This window comes from Podarcis filfolensis (genome assembly GCF_964270895.1).
Source record: "Podarcis filfolensis genome assembly, chromosome: 3".
Classification (NCBI taxonomy): domain Eukaryota; kingdom Metazoa; phylum Chordata; class Lepidosauria; order Squamata; family Lacertidae; genus Podarcis; species Podarcis filfolensis.
The window spans coordinates 78617146-78640969 of NC_139606.1; the positions used below are offsets into that span (position 1 = coordinate 78617146).

At 43.7% G+C, this 23824-nt stretch overlaps 1 protein-coding gene across 1 annotated transcript in view; it reads right to left on the bottom strand.

Moving 5' to 3' along the window:
* Positions 1-21157, bottom strand: part of GREM2 (gremlin 2, DAN family BMP antagonist) — a 34924-nt gene extending 13767 nt beyond the window's left edge. The window contains exon 1 of the mRNA XM_083606135.1: positions 20830-21157. The gene's annotated coding sequence lies outside the window, so the exon portion shown is untranslated. The remainder of the gene's footprint in view (positions 1-20829) is intronic.
* Positions 21158-23824: the final 2667 nt, after the last annotated feature.

Below are 23824 nucleotides of genomic sequence, written 5' to 3' on the forward strand. Positions count from 1 at the left end.
GCAATGTAAACCCCGGAACAAATGAAGAATTCAGTGACTGTACCATAGAGCAGTAATTACAGCTTATCTATTAGGAGTACGTCTTGGTTACATGGCAAGCCTGTGTTGCAAAAAAATAAATCCTACCTATAGTGATGGATTTAATTTTTGAACAACTCCTGGGAAACCGTATCGGCAGCTCTGAAATAGGGCTGAGCTGGTTTGATTTCTGTTATCACACACAACTGATTTGACAAAGAGGGATAGCCGTTGAGTTTTCTTTGACTCCAGATACTTCAAACAGCCCTGGAAATTTTGTCTCCTTTTCTTCAGCATGTGAACTGAAATTGACCAGTGATGCATACTTATCTACCACCAACTGAGCAGTGCAGATTTCTCATACTGCTGAAGTAGTTCTGGATGGAAACATAAGACAGTTGCTTTATGCCAAGTCAGACCATTCATCCATCAATAGTGTCAACACAGTGACAGTGGCTCGCTAGGATTTCACACAACTTTTCCAACCCTACCTAGAGCTTGAACTGGAGACCTCTGGTGTGGTGCGCAGTGGAGCCATCGTCTTTCCTAATCAAAAGAGAGGGACTGGCCCCCCAATCCTCCAATCCGAGTTCTTGGCTGATGAGAGTTGGTTACCCTGGCCTCAGTCTGACACTAACCACTACAGCAGGGGTGGGAAGCCTGGAAGCTGCATTCCTTCATGGAGAACCTTCAGGAGGCCACAAGCCATTGGGGATGCAAAAGGAGTAGCAAAAGTGACCTCTAAATTTGCACATCCACATAAAGGTCAGTGGTTTCTACACACATTTATATCTCCAAGCAAGAAACATTATGAAGGTTCAGTGATATTTTCCAACCCAACAAAGGCACTCAAAGGGGGTGTGAAGGAGGGCCGGTGAGGGGTGTGACCTAGCAAAAGTGCTTGGCTTAGGGTGAGTCCTGAGGGCTTGTTCCATGTTCAGTTCCTCATTTCTCTCTGGCTTTGAATTTCCAGCTGCAAAAGACCAGTCCCAGAATCTCTGGAGAAATGCAACCAGTTGGAGTAAATGCAACCAGTTGGAGAAAGGAATGCTGTGATCACCAATAGTCAGCATGGATTTCTGAAAAATAAGTCATGTCAGACTAACCTGATCTCGTTTTTTGACAGAATTACAAGCCTGGTAGATGAAGGGAACGCAGTGGATGTAGCCTACCTTGATTTCAGCAAGGCATTTGACAAGGTGCCCCATGATATTCCTGTAAAGAAGCTGGTAAAATGCGGTCTTGACTATGCTACCACTCAGTGGATTTGTAACTGGCTGACTGACCGAACCCAAAGGGTGCTCATCAATGGTTCCTCTTCATCCTGGAGAAGAGTGACTAGTGGGGTGCCACAGGGTTCTGTCTTGGGCCCGGTCTTATTCAACATCTTTATCAACGACTTGGATGATGGACTCAAGGGCATCCTGATCAAATTTGCAGATGACACCAAACTGGGAGGGGTGGCTAACACCCCAGAGGACAGGATCACACTTCAAAACGACCTTGACAGATTAGAGAACTGGGCCAAAACAAACAAGATGAATTTTAACAGGGAGAAATGTAAAGTATTGCACTTGGGCAAAAAAAAGGAGAGGCACAAATACAAGATGGGTGACACCTGGCTTGAGAGCAGTACATGTGAAAAGGATCTAGGAGTCTTGGTTGACCACAAACTTGACATGAGCCAACAGTGTGACGCAGCAGCTAAAAAAGCCAATGCAATTCTGGGCTGCATCAATAGGAGTATAGCATATAGATCAAGGGAAGTAATAGTGCCACTGTATTCTGCTCTGGTCAGACCTCACCTGGAGTACTGTGTCCAGTTCTGGGCACCACAGTTCAAGAAGGACACTGACAAACTGGAACGTGTCCAGAGGAGGGCAACCAAAATGGTCAAAGGCCTGGAAACGATGCCTTATGAGGAACGGCTAAGGGAGCTGGGCATGTTTAGCCTGGAGAAGAGGAGGTTAAGGGGTGATATGATAGCCATGTTCAAATATATAAAAGGATGTCACATAGAGGAGGGAGAAAGGTTGTTTTCTGCTGCTCCAGAGAAGCGGACATGGAGCAATGGATCCAAACTACAAGAAAGAAGATTCCACCTAAACATTAGGAAGAACTTCCTGACAGTAAGAGCTGTTCGACAGTGGAATTTGCTGCCAAGGAGTGTGGTGGAGTCTCCTTCTTTGGAGGTCTTTAAGCAGAGGCTTGACAACCATATGTCAGGAGTGCTCTGATGGTGTTTCCTGCTTGGCAGGGGGTTGGACTCGATGGCCTTTGTGGTCTCTTCCAACTCTATGATTCTATGATTCTAAATAGTTCGGCCAGATCTGATAAGGCAACTGAATTTAATGAAGACTGTTCTTCATTAAAAACAATAAAACCACGGAGCAGTTTTCACAGTACAAATAAAACCTATAAAATCCCATCACATCATTAGGATATCAACACATACTGTACATTAACCCAATTGTACAGTACACATTCACAATACCAATAGAAAACCAATGGCCTAGCACCCAGCATTTAAAATGTGAATGAACACATTTTAACCTGACAACAAAAGCTGGACACCTGACGCACCTTGAAAGGTAGAGTGCAACACCTATTGGTGAGACCAAAACAACAACCCTCAAAGCAGTTAAAACAAGAAAATCAAGAAAAATTCACATTGTCAACTTAAGTTGGTCTCAGAAGCATATGCAGATCCTGGAGAGTAGGTGTATAATGACTCAGACTGGGGGAGAATGTTGGGAAATGAAGTGGGCAGTATGTTATAGTGAGGAATATGAGAGCATGGGCAAGTGTGGGGTGCTTGGGGTGCTCCTAGGCCTCCTGTGACAATGGTGGATCCAAAAGTACCTCCATGCTAAGCAATTGCTCCTTCCAAAGAAGCACGAGCCCATCCAGAGCAAGCTCATTTTCCAACTCCCAGACATGGAACTCACACTCACGCAAAATGTCCCACCTAACCCCACTGTTCTGTGATCTACAGAGGAGGATGGGACTTGCTCCAGTTGCCTGGGACTTGATATGACTAATGGCCCAGGATAGGAAAAGGAAAGTGGCTCCTCTACTTTACCACAATGCGCACAGAGAGCACAATACATGCTAGGTGAAAGCAAGAGCCAGAGGGTTAACCCCTCTGCAGTGCCCAGAATCAGCACAGAACAGATTGACTTCTTTGGGCCTTTTGTTACTACCGCGTCTAATGCCTCACAAAAGCAACAGCCGCCAACATCAAGGGACCCAGCAAGTGATCTGGATCCTGTGAAGTCTCTGATCAAAGCGGAGCTTTCGGGATATCAAAGCAGGTTGAACAGAACACGGTCTAGTGATATGATATGAGGGACCGAATTTAAGGCGACCACGTGACACCTTTTCATACACCTATTTATTTCAGCTTAAAAAACAAAGTAGGCCCTTTGATGATATTGCCCCTTTAATGGATTTAATGGTACTGCATTAGCTGCTGGCTGGTAAATGATGAGTTTTTAATGGCCTCATATAACTTGGCTTGCACGGCCCTTATCATGAATCTTGGAAGGACAGCTAAAGCAGAGGTCAATCCAGGGAACAAGCCTGCAGGAAGCCTTGGGATTCAGGGTAAGCTTGCACCAGGATCTCCAAAAACACACACAATTGAGCGGATGAGTTTTTCAGCACTGCTATGCAAGCAACCCTGATGTTCCATTTTTATCAGAAAGCTCTTCCATCTGCTCCATGCCATTGCTGCTCTGACAAAGCTGGGAACAAATATACTTGGTGCCAATTTCATTAGTAACAGAGGTGTAAAATGAAGATCTTGGTTGCTGTTCTTGTTTTTTTTTCAGATATGCTTCTATTATTATTATTATTATTATTATTATTATTATTTGACAAAGTAAAAATCATACATAAATAAGAATAAAAATATGCACCCCACTACCAAGACCATTCCATTGTAACTAACCAACCTCCCAAAATTTCAACACCTCTTGCGATGGTTTGACCCCTTTCAGATATGCTTCTAACCTATGAAGGAGCGACAAACTGCAACCAGCTATCAGATAAGGCAACCAGAGGAGGAGAAAGAGAATGTGGAACATGAGATGAACACACAGAGATGATCTGTAGCTCATTGGTAGAGCTACAGGTGGTTACCTTGCATGCAGAAGGTCCCTGGTTCAGTCCCCAGCATCCCCATGTAGGGCTTGAGGTGTTACCTGTCTAAAACCAAGGATCGTCACTATCAGTCAGTGGGTGATAGCCGGTGCTTGTCCTACTCAGAGTAAACCCACTGAAGTTCATATACATGACTAGGTGGACACCATCCATTGCCTACAATACTGAGCTAGGTGGACCAATGATAGAAGGCAGCTTACTATGTTCCTTTGATCCAGCAAATTAAGGAATATGTTATTGATGGGCACACAAATGATTCTGAATAGTAAAAAGCCACATCATCTTAAAGTACTTTCAGAGTTTGCTATGTATACTATCACAGAACTCTTGCAATTTAGTTGCTCCAGCTTTGCAATGATAGTACAGAGGTACATACAGATTATGAGGGTACCTAAGCCTGGACAGTTCCTGTTCTGAGATAAAACACCTTTATCATCAAGACACACAATTGGAATAGATTGCTCACATACAGAGCCAAACTGTATGTGACATTAGTTTGTCCTTGAGTGCAGTGTGTGTGTGTGTGTGTGTGTGTGTGTGTGTGTTTGCATCAGAAATAGCCAGTGTGGACTGGGGGAGGGGAGCTGGTCTGAACTAGGGCCTTGGTGTGCAAGAATTTAGCCCTTGCGTGGGGTGGGAGGAGCACTAGACTTCTCTAGGCCTAATGATAGTTCATAGGTTGAAAACATCAACTCTCACTGGAACACCAAGACTAGTAAGGAGAAGGAAAACCCACCCAGACCTACTGGACCAAGCCTGGAGATCCAGCAGACGGGAGAAGAAAATGCTCACCCAACCTTGCTTTGAAGCTCCATGGGGCAACAACAGAGTAGTCCCTGGTTTTTATAAGCAACAGAAGGGGAAAGGAATGAGGTAACGGAATGGATTGTACCACTAAAGACTGTGTGGCCTTTAAAGTAAGATAGGTCCAGGACACTTATATACCAGCACTGTAAACTGAACCCAGAAACAAATTGGGAATCAATGTAATTGGTGCAGAATTGGTGCAGTACATTCTGACTGCCTTGCTCCTACCAGAATCCTTTCAGTCACATTTTGTAGCAATTGTGGTTTCCCAAACGTTAAAGGGAGCTCCATATAGAGAGAATTGTAACAGGGCAGTCTGAATATAGCAAATGTTATGAATATAAACTGAGGTCAGATTCACCTCCTTTGGGAAAGACTACAGCTGGCAATCTGGTAAAAGGTGCCCCTAGCCTCATGGTATGCCCCACGGAGGACCTTAAGGTCTGCAAATAATAACACCCTGAAGATTTCAGGCTCCAGGGAGATTAGACTGGCCTCAACCAAAGCCAGGGCCTTTACGGCTGTGGCCCCAGCCTGGTGGAATGCTTTCTCACAAGAGACTAGGGATTTGTCAGCGTTCCACAGGGCCTGCAAGATGGAGCTGTTCCACTAGGCCTTTGGTCGGGGTTCAGTCTGATTCTTTTCTTTCTGTACAAGAACAAGCACTAAAGAGGCCTCCTATCCCGCTCACAGGTCCTTTATAAGACCAGTGTTAACAGTTGGCCCAGGAGAATATTAACCACTCTCAATTTTACCTGTGGACTGCCATTTCTCCAGATTTTAATTTGCTCTGAACTAATTTTAAGATGTATTTTAACTAATTGATTGCCTGTTTTTATGTTCTTTGTATACTGTCTTAGTTTCATGATGTAAGCCACCCTGAGCCTGGCTCTGGCCGGGGAGGGCAGGGTACAAATAAAAAATGATTATGAGTATGAGTATGATTATTATCAGCTGAGCACCCATGCCAGATCCAGGAGCACCCTAAAATTCTGCACTTGCTCCCTCAGGGAAGTGTTGTCCCACCTAAGGCATGATGTATGCCTCCACCCAGGCCAGCAGAGCTCCCAACACCCACCTAAAAATGTGAACTTGCGTGCCATTTGTGTAGTTCTTAGTGACTTTTTAACATATTCCCTCTTAAGAGAGTAAGCCTATTTGAATCCATCAGGAATGTCCTATATGTGCCTCATTAAAACATTCACATTTCTTTGATTAAGTTATCTGTGTAAGGAGTTTTATTAAGCTAGGTAAATATGTGTGAAGCCTGGGTTCAGCTAACAGACATCTTTTAAAGTAAATCAAATAAGCTGATAGGGAAAGGTGACCTAGACTGGGAAGAAAGGTTTTGGCAGTAGGACTCAAGGTATTTTACTCATTAAACTCACGATCCATCACAAATATATTCAGTTGGAAAAACATATTTTAAAACACTTTCTCATTTAGAATGAAAGTTTTACAAGAAAAACTAACAGCATATTCGCACATCAGCCATTGTGCAGATTACCTAACTGAGCAGGCTTCTACGTAATTTCTTTAAAAACAGAAACAGGTCTAACATATGCCCCAGCTCCAAATTAAGGGCATGTCTAAGCCACAGGGGATTTTAGGAAACCTTAAAATGTTAGTTCAGTGAAGGAGGACTCCACTCTTGGCTAAACATGCTACATGCTACCCACGAGCTCATCTCTTCTGCTTCTCCCACCGCCATCGCAAGAAGCAATCCTGGTCTCACCAAAGAAAAGCAAGACATTGTCTTTCCAGTCCCATCTGATCTGAATGGGAAAAGGCCACGTTCTCATACAACAGTAACAACAACCTTGGCTTAGCAAACCATGCTGTGTAGGTGTACATAGCCTGGTCACTCCTCCATCATTTCTCCCTTAGTTTGAGTGGGTAAGCAAAGCATCTGGACCTAGGATCAAAGTCTGGTTCTCCCCAAGAAGCCTATAATATGCCTTTAAACACGGTTTGTTGATCGCTTATAAATCATAGCTTGTTAGGGAGAAACAAACCATCATCCCAGGCTCAGATGTAATGCAAAGCTGTCTGCTTACTCACTCATGCAAATAGAGGAGCAAAATGGGAGCAATTGGGCTGTGACAAAGCATGATGGCTTATTAAGCCAAGGTGATTGACTGACTGTTATGTGTGAACAGGGCTATTGTCCTGATGATGATGCTTACACCACAGTCGCAAGAGCAGTTGTTTCATTCCACACCTCCGAATGGCCAACACTCCTGTCTGGTCTGGGGCTGTACTGCAGGGCTCACTGTGGGGAGTTTAGCATCCCAACTGAAGAAGAAGTGGATTACACAAAATGTTCTATCACAGACTTGCCACTCCAAAACAACAAATGCAAGTGGATTGACTGCCAAGACACACTCCATCCAGCCATGTTTGAAATTTTAAACTGCCTACTATGTGGCAGCTCATGAGTAATTCCTTTGCATGTATATAACTGCAAATGAACATCAGGGAATGTCCGGGGGACATTCTAAGACAAGCAGGGACTGTTTTGCTCACACTGTTCCAGAAAGGAAGCAACATGGATCATGGTGGGAACAGAGCATAATAGCAGGAAATAGCACACTTGTGTAAATACAGTATATGTATATAGATATAAACCAACAGTTTTGATACAGGTATTTCTGCCATTTCAAATATCCTGTACCTTAGAAAAGAAGGGCCACATCCACTGTTAACCTGATCAGGCAAATATTCTGCCAGAGCATCAGTACTTTGAAGAAATAGTGTGTTGCATCTCACAACCAAGACAAGAGGCTTAATACCATGACACGACTGCAGAAAGTTGGGAAAGAGGGTCGACTTTGCAAAGCCCCATGTGTTTGGCATCCAAGTACCAAACACTAACAATTTGCTTCCAGAGGAGTGGCTTTCATCTGTCCTTCATGCCTCATCACTGATGTAGAATCTCTGAACTAACACACGTCTGTGTACTCAGCCCTTCCCATTGGCAATATACAAAGCTGCCAGTCATATGAGGTGCCTGGATCATCAGGTGAGTTCACATCCCAGCCTTGTACCGTCCATCAGGTTGTTGTAGGGAGCAGCCACTGAATGATGCTTTCACAGGTTACCAATGCAACATGGGAGCTAACCACAAAGAAGAAGGTTCACACAGGTGAACTGGGCTCACTCGTTCCTATAATAATCCAGTAAAGTGGGCCACTATTATTCTCTCCAGATTGGCACTGGGAAACTGGTGCAGAGATGCCGCTTTGCTCAAGGTTACCTAGCAAATTTATAGCTGATCTGGGATTTGACTGGGGGGGGGGGTGGGCTAAGTGCTTGTGCTCTTAACTTCTATGTTGCCAGTAACTCTGTGAAATGGATCAAGGGGGGGGGGACCCTGGAAATATAGAATGGTTGATTGCTTTGTCAATATTTAAAGCCCCAGGTTTCAAACACAGTAAGTGAAAATGAAGATTGTGAGTTAAGAAATAAAATCGGCCCTGTCATCCTGCAGTCCCTGAGAGGGCATCACAGGGACCATAGCATCATATCTCTCTCTCCACAGACAGAGAGAATGCCCCATTCTCTGATTCTCTTCCCCACTCCCAACAAAACTTTGCCTTGCCCTGCTGAAATTTGTAGGGCTGAAAAGGGGGTGTGCCAAAAGCGATTTTGGGAACTGCCAGGCATTGGTCAGGGGAAGGCATGGACCCAGTGCTCTTCCACTCTCTCAACATGCTAGGGGTATGCCAGCCCAGGAACTGGTATAGTTTATTTCCCTTCCAGTGGGAGGAAAATCAAATTTCAAAAGTAGAAATGAACAGTGGAATACCAGAGAGCTTTTCCACTTTCATTTCTGTCCAGCTGATGAAAGCCCAGTGGGGAATTGGATGCAGATGATCAACTGCTTTTCTGGTCCCTCCACACTACCCTACCTGAGGATTTTAGCCTAAGAGTCAGGCACTCTTTGAAAGAATTCAGGGCTCCTCCAGATGAACTATTCCAGGCATAGGCAAACGCAGCCCTCCAGATGTTTTGGGACTACAACTCCCATCATCCCTGACACTCGTCCTGTTAGCTAGGGATGATGGGAATTACAGTCCCAAAACATCTGGAGGGCCGAGTTTGCCCATGCCTGAACTATTCACTGAGCATTCATCCCAATTTGTTTGCACAAAGTTTACATGGGGCTTAGCATTCACTCTTATTTTTTTGTGAGCAAGTTATACAACAGTGAGCATTCATCTTGCATTCATCCTGATTTGCTTGATGGGTATTTAGATGTCTTCCCAATGCTGATTTCTTCATGCCACACTTTTCAATGCATCTGCCACTTTGCTAACTGTAAAAAGGGCATTTCATTTGAAAGTAGATTTGCTGTGCTAGAGCGGCAGATTATTTTAATCCACTTTTATTGAGCAAACCTATATTTCCTGCTATGCGCTCGAAACCCTCCCACAAAATGCTGACAGTTTGGCCCTTGTGGCCACTGAGTCGGGCTCTCCTATATTGCAATTGTGTGCTGGAAGAGCAAACTAAGCTATACAAAGTCAGTGTGATTTATGCTGGGGTAATTTACGCTTACTGGGGTAATTTACACCAGTGTCATTTACTCCTATTCCAGGAATGGGGTTCCTGCTGACTTGAGGCCAACCCAAGCCTGGCAGAAGGGAAAGAAGCCTTTAAAGCAGTTTAGACTTTTGACAGTGTAACTCCAATAGGTTGAAGGTCGCATGGCTGAGCTGAATGGAGTTTGGAATCAGAGTCAGTCTCCCCAGTCCCAGCCCTGCCACACCACCGCAACATGCATTCTCCAAGACTTTCTCTGGCCTCAGCTCAGTCGAAGATCCACCTCTTCCAAACTCTGCTCATCCCAGTGGAAATTGGGTTTGGATTGCTCCCTAAGCCTGTGTGTTTTATAGACAGTAATTACAATATCCTCTATTGGCTTCATTTTTACTGTTCTCCCCTCCTGTTCTTTCAGCTGATTCTATCAGTTGATTAAATCGACAGAAAATTAACCCAATTTGCTATAAAGGCAAGCAGACTCTCCACATTTTGGGACATTAATAAATCTGAGCCTCCTTCCTCTTGCATTTATATAAGTAATTGAAAATTCCCAACCAGACCCTGCTGAAACACCACTGGTTTCCTTATTCTGGTTTGGTATAAGCAATTTAGAATGTATTGTTTTCTGAGAGGTATTCACATCTTAAGCCACATGTCTTTCTTAACTCACATATTTCAAATGGAGATTTGCCAGAAGCCACACGAATTTGCCCAGTCCACAAAATTAGGCACTCTGTAGGTGAAGAGCTTCTCTTTACCTTTTTCACAAGTCACTATTCATGCTCACCTTGGGATGCAAACATCGTTCCATCTCGTACTATGTATTTAAAATCTGGGAAGTATCAGCATGACCTCTATTCTGTGTTCTTAAAAACGCTCTCATACGGAGACAGTGATCATTGCACAACTAAACAATCAGAAATAAGCTCAAGTTCCCAGAATACTCTCTCATTTGGAAGAGGCTGCCAATTCCAGAAATGAATCCAAAAAATATTGCTCTCCACGCCTCTTCCAGATCAACTTTTCTAAGGGGTTACACCCTATCCTTACTTAGTGTCTGAGAATCACTGTTTACAACTTTGTCTTTTTAAACCTTGACCCTGGTCAACAGTGCCAGGAATTAAATCATGTCTTTGGAAAGGAATGAGATCCATAGATAGGGCATTCTGTCTTTTGGGAATCCCACAGAATGAGATGATTGCAAATTACAGTCCTGTTTTCCGACCTTTGGGAAATCTGGCACAGTTATAGTGGGCAGAGATATCTGTTTATAGGATAAACCTGAACTGTTAAATAAAATTAAATGGTAAATTCCCCAGTGCTGCTGGGCAGTGTCCCTACAGGCACAATGCGTGTTTATCAGTTTCCTACTGAGCTGAGTTTGACTTTCAAATTTCCTTTAACCCTATCATAGTAAACATACTGCAGAATTCTGGCAAACACTCCCCTTGGAAAAATAGATTTTGCTTGTTAAAATAAAATAAAATGGTGGCTATGTCCAGGACTGACTTTGTCTTGTTTTGGAAAGGCACAACACAACATTTCCCAATGAAACTTCAAAGCCTAAAATGCTATATTATTATAAACCAAAGAAACAAGCTTGTTTTTATAAAGGGTGGATTTTGATTACTTTTGATAAAATCTCTGGCTGCAGTTGTCAAACCTCAGATGAACTGGCTTCAGTGGTGTTACTCTAAAGTAAGTGCTTAGCCGCTGGTGCCAGGTTCAGAGCCCAGTCTGGATGGGGATAGGCTGGTGGCACATTGTGCTAAAATTATGAAACTTTTGTTAACCCTGTCTCTGTGCTGTGCTCCCTGAATGATTTTTTCTTCTAACACTAAATGTTTTCTATGGAGCAAGGGAGGAGGACAAAGCGAGGCATAAGAGAGAGGGAGAGAGCGTGCAAGCTAACTGGTGAGGACAAGGGTTGACTTTCTGTGCAATAAGGAAAATGAACTTGGTTGGTTTACGGAAAGTAGAAGAGTTGAATGTTATTATGACGCAATAATTTTACACAAGTTTTTGAAGGTGATAAATGGAGAAGTGGAATTTTTATCCTTTTCTTTTTTTCTTCTTCTCTATTTTCTTTTAATTTTTATGTTTAAAAATGCTTGATATTTGATGTTTATTTCTGTACACTGTTTTATCTATGTTCCTTCCAGCTTTAATAAAATTTCAAAAAGGAACCTGGGACATTCTACACACAAAGCCTGAATTTCAGACTGTACCAAGCTATTTTGCTACAAAGTAGCTTCACTGAAATTAATTAGTCCTGGTCATTCATTTTAATGATTCTGCTCTGAGCACAGCTAAATTAAATGCAACCCAGAGTTTTCCAGTGGTGCAGTGCTAGTAACTCTTCAGGCATTCGCCATTCTTTAATCAGATGTTTCCATTTCCCTTAATTACCAAATAGAAACTTTTTCCACCTGTCCCACCTGCCACTGTGCAAATACCTTAGATCCGCACTATGAAATATGATGGCACACAAACTGTCTTGTTCACATCGCAACTCCACTCCCCATGGAATTCTCATTAGTTGAGAAGAGAGGAGGAGAATGCCATTAGTTTCTGCTCAAGATCAGTCTTTGGGTTTTATGAATACATCATTCAGTCCCATCTTTGCATTTTCCCTCAGAAGTCCTACTATGTTCAGCGGGGCCTACTCTCTTGTAGGTGTGCAGCTTTAAACTCCATGGATCTTATTATGAGAGAAACATGACTAGGCTCTTGGAAGGTGCATGTATTGTATGCATCATGACCAGAGCCTGGAAAGTTCATTTTTAAAAGGAACAAGTTCTAGCTCAAGTTCAACACATCAAAAAAGGAACGAATTCCAGTTCATGCTGATCCCTTTACAAAATGATCTAGTTCAGTTCACAGTTCAAGTTAATCCATATTGTCCTTGGAAAAAATAAAAAATAAAATTCAGAATTCAGTGTTGAAGTATAAATTATACTTAAGAAGACTAAGAAAACACTGAAACACACACAGTGGAATGTGCATTGTCCCCCCCCCAAAAAAAATTATGGACATTATTATTATTATTATTATTATTATTATTTATACTGCCCTTCATCCACAGTTCTCTGGGTGGTTCACAGCAGAAAAAACTTTACGCTAAAAGCTCCAAAGTGTCTAAAGAGTAAAACACACGCACACATCATTCTCTGATAATAGGAGAATGAACTTGAAGGTGCAATAGAAATTATTCAAAGCTCTACTGGAAAACAAACTCAATTCACATTCAGTTCATCTCGCAGTTATGGGAACTACTCTCAGACCTAGTTCAGGTATTTTTGAACTAATTCAGTGAACTTTGTTAAACTGAACTAGTTCTTTCCAAGCACTGATGTTGACAGATAACAAATCTTTTGATTTGTAGGTGTGATAACATATGTATCAGCTATGGGTGACAGCCAATATTAGTCATATTCTGAAAAGATTGATTTGAATGGGTCTGTTCTGAATACAGGTAACACTGACCACCACCATGATTTTTTATTAAGCATTTCAGAATTGCAAAGTGGGGGGGGGGGAGGTCAACCTTGAAGCAGAACTGAATGACATACACATTGCAAGAAAATTAGTATAAAAAGAGAGCCATGCATTAGATCAGCCTTCCCCAAGCTGATAGCTAGGGCAGATGCGAGCAGCTGTGCAAAACATCTGGAGAGCACCAGCTGGGAGAAAGTCTGCATTAGACAATGGGCTGCGATATTGTAAAGAGCTCACATCCTTCCAGAATGTGGTACGAGGCCGAGGGGGAAGTTACGCGTCTTGATTTCTGTTGGCATGTGATACGAATGATCAATAAAGCAGTCGTTTTGTGCCGCGCTATAAAGTACATCTCCTTGCCGCACAGTGCTTCCATGAGAACGAGCCACCATGAAGCTTTATGCCATTGAGAAATAGTAATTCCATATTTTTCCAGGGCTTAGTGATGTCTAGCCTAGCTGCCAACAGGCAGTACGTGATCACATATAGTATAGTACAGTACAGTACGTTGTTTGCTAAACTGTTTTGGTACTTCAGCTGTCTCTTATTGAGAGAGAGAGAGAGAGAGAGAGAGAGAGAGAGAGAGAGAGAGAGAGAGACTCCCACTGGGTCATCGGGGGCCTTAAGGAAGCGGAGCTAGATCATGCCCACTTTAGGAAGAGATGCTGCTGGCTGCTAACATTACTAGGTTCAGACCCTGGGAAGTCTGCCGCACCTTTTAGAGTCTCATAGAAGGAACAATTTCATCACCATTCATTGCTTCTCCCATCACAGAGCTAGGGTAAGGGGTGAAGCTCCACATGGTACATTTTCTTTTCTGTGAAACTCTTAAATATAGATCAGCTCTGTTAAGGTTCGGGAAGGCAACCCAATTAACTGTACAGTGGTACCTCAGGTTAAGTACTTAATTCGTTCCGGAGGTCCATTCTTAACCTGAAACTGTTCTTAACCTGAAGCACCACTTTAGCTAATGGAGCCTCCCGCTGCCGCTGCGCTGCCGGAGCACGATTTCTGTTCTCATCCTGAAGCAAAGTTCTTAACCTGAGGTACTATTTATGGGTTAGCGGAGTCTGTAACCTGAAGCGTATGTAACCTGAAGCGTATGTAACCCGAGGTACCACTGTACTGTCTTCCAGCTAGCAGTTTGCTAAAGACGTGGTTAAGGGCTCTGAGTGACTAGTTTTCATAGAATCATCGAGTTGGCAGAGACCACGAGGGTCATTTAGTCCCACTCCCTGCAACTCAGGAATCTTTCTCCCAACATAGGACTCAAACCCACAACCCTGAAATTAAGAGTCTCATGCTCTACCAACTGAGCTGTTCAGCACATACAACAATATTGCCTGCCACCCAACATATGCTTACCTGCTTACAGTAGAGATAATTTCCATTTAATACAAGGGGATTTACTTCTAGAGTAAAGCACCTGTAAAGCGAGATAAGCACTGCAACCCCAGAGTCGTCTGCGACTGAACTTAACTGTCAGGGGTCCTTTACCTTTTTAAATACATATGCATAGGATTGGACTGAAAGATTACATATGGATTAGAGCTTTCCAAGACAAAGGGAGCAATAATGTAAAGGTATCATTGCTGTGGTGTGTACATGTTCCCTTTTCTCTTTCTGTCTTTTCTTTTTCTGACGCCCACAATGGTTTCTGTGATCATGCCGGTTTTCCAGAATAGACGATTTAAAACGAGAACTTTGAACAAAAGGAATCACCAGAACCACAGCAATCGATGCGTGTTTTGGTTTGAACTGTTCCTGTTGCCACCCTTATGCTCAGAGCAAGTCGTGGAAAACAGTTGGGTATGTTTATTAAAGTTTTAAACACTAATGAAAACTAGTTAAAGATTTCCCTAAGAGGAAAGGCAAAGCACATGGAACTTTTTAGTTTAGATTTTTTTAAAAAATAAAATAAAAAATTATGCACAGTGCAGAGAAAGTGGATAGATAGAAGCTTTTCTCAATAAGACTAAAGCTGAGGGAGACGCAGTGAAATAAAAAGTAAAGGGCAAAGTGAGATTATTGCAGAATATGCATTACCATTCGGAATCACTAGTTATCACATTTGGACACATTAAAGTTCTGGTCTTACTAGAGGACAGAGAAATGTTGCCACTTTACCTGTTGCTTTTATGGCAATTAGTTGTAATGGTGGGTCAGTATCAATATTTAGGGTATGGGAAGTGGTCCAAATGACAAAATTGACAAATGTCATTTGGGCAAGGGAACAAAGACAACTTAATGCCTGCTTTATTTTAAAATAGCATCTCTTCTTTATGTACGAAGCAGCAAAACACAAGATAATGTTGAATCCTATACTTTTTGGGAAACTTTGTAATAATATCCAGCAAAGATATGAATTAACAGCTTCCAGTTTAAAATTAAAATAAAAGACAGAAAACAGAAAGTACTTCATGCTGTTCCCGGCAACAGGATGCAGAAATAGCCCGTGGCATAGATGGCTTTGAAAGAGAATTAGGCAAATAGATAGGCTGATGACAGGTCTATCGATGGTGATTAGGCGTAATAGCTGAATGGAACCTCCATATTAATAAGCAGTATACCTCCAAATACCAGTTTCAGTGGGGCATCAGGCATGTGGCTTTCAGTAGTGAGGGCTTGTGGAGGTATTTGGTTTGTCACTCTGCAAGAGAGAGCTCTTTGGTCTGGTCCAGAAGGGCTCTTAGGTTCTTAGATGCATATCCTCAAGTGCACACACACACACACACACACACACACACACACACACACACACACAGGTTCTCTATCTCCCTCTCTCTTTCACTCACCACTCCCTGCCCCACACCACCAAGGCCTGCCCCACACCTATCAGCCAGTGTTAGAAATTCCCCAGGTGCCAGACGCATTTTGCAACTGGTGTGGCTCCAGTTGTGACCATGTAGAGATCTCTGGATTCGACTGACATCTCCATTTGGCTGCTTTCTTAGGCAGGCAAGCAGAAGAACTTATTTATTGCATTTATATCTGACCTTTTTCTCCAATGAGTACATAGTTCGCTGCGCCCCCGCCCCCCCAGTTAATCCCCATGACGACGACGACTGAGTGGGGATTTGAACCCTGATCTCCCAGGTCCTAATCTGACATGCTAACCACTACACCATATTGGCTTCCTAGAGTACTTCCGCTATGGGGCAGCTATATAAATGAAGTAGGTAAAGAAATATGGGGAAAGCAAAACGTCACTTAGAGAAGGATCTGAAATATTTTCCTTGAAGTTTGAATTTCTTTTATTCTGGATTGTTTTATTTGATGTTTTAATGTGTGGTAAACCGCTTTGAGATTTTTTATTTAAAATATAAAGTAGTAGCTGGTCATTGACCATAATAAATTATGATGATGATACTATAAAAATGAAATGAAGAAGAAGAATAAATCTCACAACTTAAAAAAAGGCACCCAGACATCCCATTGTGGTGACTGTAACCTGGGTTTAAGGTGCCATTGGCAGTTAGCTTATATACCCGAGTTTCAAACAGCAATGGATTTTCCCCCAGAATGAGACAGAGGTCCCTCCTATTCTGATTTTACAAAAGGGAAACTGAGGCAGAGAGTAATTTGCGTAAGGTCACAACCACTGAGCCCATGGCCATGCTGGGATGAGAGATCTGCTCTCCCACTTCCAGGCTTAACCCCGCTATCCGACGGGTTATGGATCAGCAGATTCCAGTGACTGCCGTTGCTAATGTAAACACCGGCGGCTCCCAACTCCAGTTTGGGAGTCTGTGTTGATGCAAATGGCAGGCAAAGTGCATGGCAGCATCCCGAATGATTGAACTCCCCAGAAGAAGGCAGACAGATTCACAGGATTTGTCTTGAGTTTCCTGCAGATCTGCTAACCAAAGCAAAGAGGAGTCACTGAGAATCTCCCTAGAGTGTTTAAGTATTTTTATTGCTGCTGTGTGTTTTTTCGTAAGCCACAAGACAGGAGAGGGGGGAAACCAGGGGCTCGTTCTCCCTGAGAAGCCTCACATCTTCAGCTGCTGTCAACCACTATTCATCAGATACGCAGCTGACATTCCCAGGATATTGTTCTCTGCAGCCTTCTCTGTTTGATACATTTGGGGGGGGGATGAACTAGACAGCACACATCTGTCCTGTCACAACTCCAGAATGACAAAAGCCCACAATATAAGAATGAAACATATGGCATAGCACACACAGCTCTGGGCTGCAACACCTGGCTCACTCGCTTGCTCCCCGCTCAAATGTGCAATGACATGAGATGCACCGTTTGAGGACGGCAGCACACGTCTGCGATTGATGTCTGATGGACTGTGTCAAGTACTGGCCGCCTCTCTGCCTGTTCACTCATTCGGTGCCATTTCCCAGTGGCACTGCTTGCCACACATTGGGGAAAGGAGACTATCAAATGATGCATGGCCTGGGGAAAGTGGAGAGACACAAAAGCTCTTCTCCCTCTGCCGTCACACTACAACTTGTGGACCTCCAAGGAACGTTGGAAGTTTCAGAGAAGATGGAAGAAGGTGCTTCCAAAGCTATGGAACTCGCTTCTGCAGGAGGCAAGTGACTGCCACCAACTTGGATGGTGTGGAAAGTCGATGAGACAATTCATGGAGAATAAGGCTATGCCAGAGTTGGAGGCAGTGATTTTTCTGAATATCAGTTGCTAAAAACGGCAGTAGGGGAAAATGCTCTTGGGCTCAGCCTTCCCGGAGCTTGCAGGTTTCCCACAAGCATCTTACAGGCCATTGTGGGAATATTAGGATGCTGGACTAATGGGCTTATTGGCCTGATCCTGCAGGCTTTTCTTGCATTCTGAGATGAAACAGCTAGACAGATAACCCAGCCCAGCAACAAGCATGCATTGGCAGCTTCAATTCAGGAGGATAAAAGCAAGGGGGGGGTGGCCTGGACCCCAGCACCCACTGCCTGACGTGATCACTTTCCTTTGCCTAATGGTAGGGCCAGCTCTGAATTGATCCAGACATGTTTGGGTGGGGGAGCCATTCTGTACCCACTGGGAAAAGATGAGTGATGGAGGGACTATGGAGGGAAGCAGGACTGGTTTGTGTAGACTTTGTGTCACACATGGTGTTCTCTACATGATGTTGCTCCTAATCTTCACTGTGTAGATATGTGGAAATTAAGGTCAGACATCGGTTTACAATAATATGATAACTGGGCTGTCTTTGTAAGTCATACTCACTTCCCCTGCCATAGTGACTAATTTGGTGTTAATGTGTGGTATAAGAAGGCTGTAAGTAAATAAATTGCAATTTACACATACCCTTTTTTTTTAGTGTGGTGTATTTGTAAAACCCAGTTAAGTGCCATGCAGATTATTAGATAAATATCCTATCTCAGCAGCTAAAACCAAATCCACCTTTTCCAAGCAGAGTCAAAGCTTTTCTGATCGCTTCTGCATGCTTACAGAACGGCTGAGGTTGCTCTTCTGAACCCATTCATTCCAGATTTGTAGGGAACCTGACACAGGAACAGGGATCATGCAACATTTTATTATCTTATTTCACACTATTCAACTATGCGACCTAAACAAATTTGTTCATCAGATTCCATAACCCTAAGTAACATTTTCCAACTTTGACAGTGTCTCCTCCCCTGCAGCAATAGACTAAGAGTCTTGTGGCACCTTAAAAACTAGCATATTTATTATGGCATAAAATAAGCTTATGCTGTAATAAACGTAGGAAGCTGCCTCCATCCGGTTCAATGTTGTCTGCTCTGACTGGCAGCAGCTCTCTAGTGTTTCAGACATGAGCCTTTCACATGAGTATGAGCACAGAATGTTATGTCAGAAACGTATTGGTTTCATTTGTTTAAAATTGGTGACAAATGCCACTCTGGCATCTAATTGATATTGTCACTCTCTGAGCCAGGTGTGACTTCTTGTTCTATCGAGACACCATTAAGTTCCATTAAGTTCATTGTACCCAGTTTGTCCCATTGATTTCAGCAGGTATTGGATGTAACCACCTTTATCTGGATTGGGGCCGATTGCTTGTAAACCAATTTATTGTCCATTGAAATCATTAACATTTTATTCCAACTATCTGGGTCTATGATCAGGGTTGGCATAATCACTTAGTTATTCACAGTAATTCTCACTGAATCTAAGAGGGCAACACCAAGTGTATATGTGCAGGATTGCAACCTCACAGGGAAGTACTTCTCGTGCATGAGCGTCCTTAGGATCAAAAGCATTTAAGGTTTCGAGTGCACAAGCTATAACTGGTCTTGGGATAGGTCTGGACATTTTCTGATCAATTTTCAACGAGGTGTGATAATCTTTTTATTCTGCCTTCAGCTTTGTAATGAATGGGCAGCAAAAGAGCAAAGACAGACAAATATATACACAGACGTTAAAAGAAAATAAGCCTTGCTTGATTTTTCAGTCCGCATACCAGAACAATGATTTAGGCAATATTTATTTCCTAACCTTATTCTACAGTAAAGAAAATTAATCCAGCAAGGCAGCACAGTGCCTGCATTGTATTTCTGTTGGTGGGAAGTCAAGAACCTGAACTGATGTTAGATTTCATAGTGAATTAGCATGCAGTAGCACTGATGTGGTCTGATATGCTAAGTGCTAATTAAGGCACAGCAAGTGGATCTTGCACCTGTTGCTATTTTATTCAGAAGGCATTGTTTGGATTCCTGCAGATTTACATCAAAAACCATTTTCTATAGTGATTGGGGCTGGCTGGGAGTCAGGTTCACCTTACAGCATTCAAGAGGCTTTTAAAGTGAGTGCTTTTCAACACTGCAGTCCTTTCGCCCCTCTTTAAGAACTTTGCCCTCTTGAAAATAAAGAAAAGTCTAGCCTGTTATAAGCTATTAATTTTGTCCTCGAAAATCCCCCAAAGAAAGTTATATAACCACTTGCACAACCCTCCACTAAAAATAAAAGTGCCTCTGCAATTTTGAAAAGATAGGCGGCACCAAGGTTTATTAAAGTATTACACGAATGCAAAAAATTATTGATTCAGTTTTTAAAGTGGGAGGGGGGAACCTGGGATAGAGAAGCACTTCTATTATGGTGATGCACCTCTTCAAAATATCTAAAATTATACTGTATATATTCAAAGTACATGGTTAAAAATGGTGCCATGTGTACTTGGAGCTATTTTAGGGTGAGGTTCTAGAATCAACTCAAAGTACAGAAGGATGCAAAGCGGAGTCAGACCTTCATCCAGCCACTTCTATTTCACTACCACCCTGGTGCTGCCTTCACCCCCGCCCAGGAGTCAAATCCACCACGAGAATTTGCTTTTCTCCGGCAGGGAAAGAAGCGCCCTACACATTCCTCAAGACAAACCCCAGGTGTAAAACCGTGGTCCCTTAGAGCTACAGGACTCGGCACGAACTAGGCTGCTGAGAGCAGGAGGACCCATGAAAACTGACTTGGGTTTTCGTCTAAAACCAGGATGCTGGGAGACTGGATCTTCCCAAAGACTGAGGTTCACATCGTAGGTGATGCCTTAGAAGAGGGGTGTTGCATTTTCAGAATACGTTTTATCACCAATAAAGGAGGCTTGGTTCCATGTGCAGATCGCCCACCCAGGTAAAAAATAGCTGGAGAGGAATTTCCCCATTAAAAAAAAAAAGAAGTGGAAAATTCCAAAGGTTGAAATAATAAACCTACACTCACATTCTTACATATAACCTCGATTATCCAAGACACCCTACGCCCTATTTCAATGCATCTGAAGGTAGTGGCTAAGACACAGGCACATACATGCACAAGTCAATAAATGTTAATGCAAATGAGCCCCAGCTAGGATGGAGTACCTGTCTGTTGCTGGAACAGCTTTCGCCTGCTCTCTCTGTCCCGGGTTTTAGAGGTATATATTCCAGGGCAGTGGCTTTAGCAAGTGGGCTCTGCCAAGGTCGCTGCTCCGATGCCCATAGGGAAGTCTGCTGCTGGAGAGCTTCGCGCGCCTCGCTTCGCCAGGAGCTGGAGCTGCCTTGCCTGGAGAGACCCACTGGAGGAGAGAGGCTTTGCACTGACTCCTCTCAGTCACCGCATGGGGATATTATCAAAGTCTAAGCTTGCTATTGGCTCCGATCACCAAACAAATCACACTCGCCTCCCGCTTCAAACCGCTCCCCCCACCCCCTGCCGCCGCCGCCTTAGACTCAAGCCTCTCTCCCTCCCTCGCCGGGCGTTTCAAACGCAGCAGCCGGGAGAGGGGGTGGGGGGCAGGAGCTTATTTCCGCGCATTTGCAACCTTGCGTGCAGCAGGTCCACGATGAACGTTCACAAACGGGCTTTCTAAACTTCGGTGCAAACCCTTGGACAAGGGGGTGGTTTCAAAGAATCGCTTAATCGCTTTCCTTCGAAGGAAGGGGTGTGGGGTGGGGAGAAGTTAGATTCCCCAACTGGTCTGCGGGGTTCAGGAGAGGAAGACAAAGGGACTTGAAGGGTCCAAAGTGGTAGCTACATAAAAGAATCGGGATATTTAATGGCGAAAACTGGAAATGGAATTTGCAGGGCATCTTCTTCATGAGCCTAATTTGTGCAGTTGGCAGTGGCGTAGCGTGGGTTGTCAGCACCCGGGGCAAAGCAAGTAATTTGTGCCCCCTAACCCGTGGATTTGCGCCCCCGAACCCTAACCCCCAGATGTTGCGCCCGGTGCGGCCGGGCCCCCCTGCACCCCCCACACTACACCACTGGCAGTTGGCCTTATTTCAGCCCAACTGGGGCCATGGACATATTATTTATCAAGTAAATAAATAAATAAAAATACTTAAACAACTGACCAATCGAGTCACGGATAACTTGGTTCTGCTCCCCCCCCCCACAAAAGTCCTGCCCCCATAACATAAATCCTGGCTACACCCATGACTGGGTCAGAATGTGATATCTTGTTCTTTGAGTGGTCTCCACACCCTCTCCCAGGTTCAGGCCCCAGCATCTCTCAGCTGGGAGAGACCTGGCCTGCAATCTTGGGGACCCTCAGCCAGGATGGACCAAGGGTCTGGACTTTGGATAAGTCTTTTCCATCCCCCAACCCAACGGAGCAGTCCACTAAGCATCTTTGGGTCTCAGCGGGCTGTACCCCACCCAAAGATTTTGTGTGTTTCTTCAAGCCTGCTGATACCTCCTGTGTGTGTGTGTGTGGTGCTGTTTTGGCTGCATAAGGATACCCACTCCTGAACACTGGAAATAAAAAGAATCATACAATTTTGTATCCACAAGATACAGTGGAACCTCGGGTTATGTACCGTCCTCCTTATGAACGCTTCGGGTCACAAGCTTCACTAACCCAGAAGCAAATGCTCCTGGTTGCGAACTTTGCCCTGGGATGCAAGTGGAAGTCGTGTGCTGGCATCACGGTGGCAGCAGGAGGCCCCATTAGCGAAAGCGCACCTCAGGTTAAGAACGGTTTCGGGTTAAGAACAGACCTCTGGAACTAATTGAGTTTATAACCGGAGGTACCACTGTGCACCCTGAAAGAATAAGGCTAGTCTACTCTGAAGGGTCCAAGGCAGGCCATGTGGCATAGAAAGTTGTCCTTCAAAAGAGGGAAATGCCGCAGGGTTGCGGGGAGCTGAAGAACAACGACCGGCATCTGCCTCCTAAGGTAGTTGACTCCTTTTGCATCTCACTCCCTGCATCTCACTCATATTTCAGTGAAGTAGGTCTTCCTACTTGAATAAATATTCCTCAGCCACAGAGTTGCCTTGCCACCAAGTTTCCTTGAATGAGCTTCTAAGAAAAATGTGAAGGTTTCCACTCAGCAAAACATTGGAGGCATTTCAAGGGAAGTAATACAGTAAAAGCAGTGTCATTTTTCAAGGATAACCACAGAGCGACCAACACAAGTAGGATTGACGGGTCAGATGGATTGATTGATACTCTTAATCTCTGGGTCATGGTTTTAAGCCCCACGTTGGGCGAAAGATTCCTGCATTGCAGGGGGTTGGACTAGATGACCCTCGTGGTCCCATTCCAACACTACAATTCTATGACATCCTGCCTTTCACCCAATGGAAGCTCCAGGAGGGTTATTCAGATGTTCTCTGAATGCAAATCCCAAATGCTTGTGGGGGAAGCGGGACCATGGCTACTGGTTGTACCCATTCACACACACACACACACACACACACACACACACCGCATAGGGAAGTCCACCTCCTGCCACACTCAGCATGCAGCATTATTGAGAATGTGTCTTATGCACTTGGCAGCTCTTCCTTATAATTGGGAAGGCTGGTTAGCTTAGGATCCTGATGATGAGGAAAGGCTCTCTCTGTGTGCACATGCACTGGGCCCTTTCTCATTAATAGTGTCTGCATGGCTGTCTGTGGAGGGTTAGCAAAGCATAGCTCAGATTCCCTACCCTCTCAGTGAGCATGTGAGGGCTTAAAAAAATCTGAACAGCCCTCGAGTTATCAGTGAGATGGGCTTTGTGTGCTCAGATCCACTCAATCCCCATATCTGAGTGTTGAAAGGTGGTATGATAGAGACATTGTTAATCATTGTGTGCACAGACATCTCTGGAAAACAGGGTTCCTAGTTTTATGCTGCAATTTAAAAAATGAGCAAAATCTGTTTTTCCAGAGACAATAGTGGGGGAAAGAAACGAGTGTGGTTACACTGTGGAAAATGTGATGATTCTCACATACCTCCTTCAAGTCTCTTAAAAACCATCATTGGTTTCCGACCGAGAATAATAATAAATAATAATTATTTATTATTTATACCCCACCCATCTGGCTGGGTTTCCCCAGCCACTCTGGGCAGCTCCCAACAGAATATTAAAAACACGCTGAAACATCA